Here is a 1872-nt window from a genome sequence, read left to right as displayed (position 1 = left end):
GGCTCGCTGAAATCCAACTACTTCTTCGGCGGCGGTACTTAATGATCGGGAAATGTGGTTCCACTGCTCGCGTACGTCGGATTGTTGAAGAGTGCTCTCAGAGAGCAGGTGTGTGAGTCGAGTGGCGAATAAATTGGCCGTCTGTTGTGATTGCAGCTTTTCGACGTTAAGCTTTCCTTGCATTGTTGGGCGCACATTTTTTGCTGCACAGAGGCGGGTGCGTATCTTGGCTACAACAAGATAGTGGTCCGAGTCGATGTTTGGCCCTCGGAGTGTACGTACGTCCAAAACGCTTGAAGCATGCCTTCCGTCTATCACAACATGATCGATTTGGTTTCTCGTTTTTCGATCTGGAGACAGCCATGTAGCTTGATGGATGTTCTTATGCTGGAACCTTGTACTACATATTACCATATTTCCGGCCCCGGCGAAGTCGGACAGCCTCAGTCCGTTATCGGACGTTTCGTCGTGGAGGCTGAATTTTCCGACAGTGGCGCCAAAGATCCCTTCCTTGCCCACCTTGGCATTAAAATCGCCAAGCACGATTTTGACATCGTGTCGGGGGCAGCGCTCATATGTACGTTCCAAGCGCTCATAGAAGAGATCCTTGGACGCCTCATCCTTCTCTTCCGTCGGGGCATGGGCGCAGATGAGCGAGATGTTGAAGAATCTAGCTTTGATGCGGATTGTGGCTAGACGTTCGTCCACCGGGGTGAACGCCAGTACTCGGCGACGGAGTCTCTCTCCTACCACGAATCCAACACCGAATTTGCGCTCCTTTACGTGGCAACTGTAGTAGACGTCGCAAGGCTTCACGCTTACTTTACCTTGCCCCGTCCATCGCATTTCTTGGATGGCGGTGATGTCAGCCTTTGTCTTCCCGAGGACATCAACCAGCCGGGCAGAGACACCTTCCCCATTAAGGGTCCGGATATTCCAGGTGCATACCCTTAAATCATAGTCCTTTATACGTTTGCCGTGGTCGTCATCAGAAAAAGGGGGTCTCATCCGAGGCTGTTTGCTTCTTTTCATTGGGCGGGGTTTTAACGTGGCGGGACCCAAACCCAGCGCAAGCGAAGTTTTACGCCTTCTCACTTTAGCTCGCTCCCAAACGGGTGTTTGGTTGCTACCCAGAGGATACGTGGATATAAATATCCGGACGTTGTGAGCTGCGATTTGAACCGTACGCACAAGAATCGCTTCTGGCCACTCCCAGGTGAATGGCAGTCAAAAGTTTTCCACTTCTGCGCACGGAACCATCCTCCAGTAGTTTTGTGCTACTCTGATGTAATGCAGGGATGGAGTATATGGTCCTGCCCTAGGACATCGCAATGTTAATTGGACAATATTTTTTATATGAATTGTGGTTAATTTTGGAGTACTCTTTGGTCCTTAGGGAGTACTCTTTACACGCATGCATGGAGTAGTCGCGATTTTTGCAGGGTATTCGTGTTTTTAAGTAATTGGTTGAATAACACAAGAAATAGTGTTAGTGGATATTATTCATTGCAGCATATTCACACATATGCACTAACTATTTTACGCTCGGCACACAAAGCGAGAGCATGTACAATGACTAAGTTTTCTGTTGATATGCATTGGTGTAGTGCTCAATTCTCTCATTAAGCCATTAAACAATTTAGTTATACCGAAATGAGTAGGAGCACTAAGAAGCACCAATAGCTCAGTTGAGTGATTTTAGTGAATTTAGTAATTTTCGTCGTTTATAGCAACAAAACATGTACAAGCGACGAGAAAGCGACAACATGCGAAGGCACACTAACACACTCTCACTTTTAGCTCACAGTGTTGGGAAATGAAATTGTTCCTTCAGTACGAAATCTATACAAAAACTATACTTTTCGACTGTAA

This window comes from Rhagoletis pomonella, unplaced genomic scaffold (genome assembly GCF_013731165.1).
Source record: "Rhagoletis pomonella isolate Grant_MI unplaced genomic scaffold, Rhpom_1.0 Rhpom_scaffold_00001, whole genome shotgun sequence".
NCBI classification, from domain to species: Eukaryota; Metazoa; Arthropoda; class Insecta; order Diptera; family Tephritidae; genus Rhagoletis; species Rhagoletis pomonella.
The sequence above is the reverse complement of the archived record's forward strand: the minus strand, read 5'-3'. Positions refer to the sequence as shown.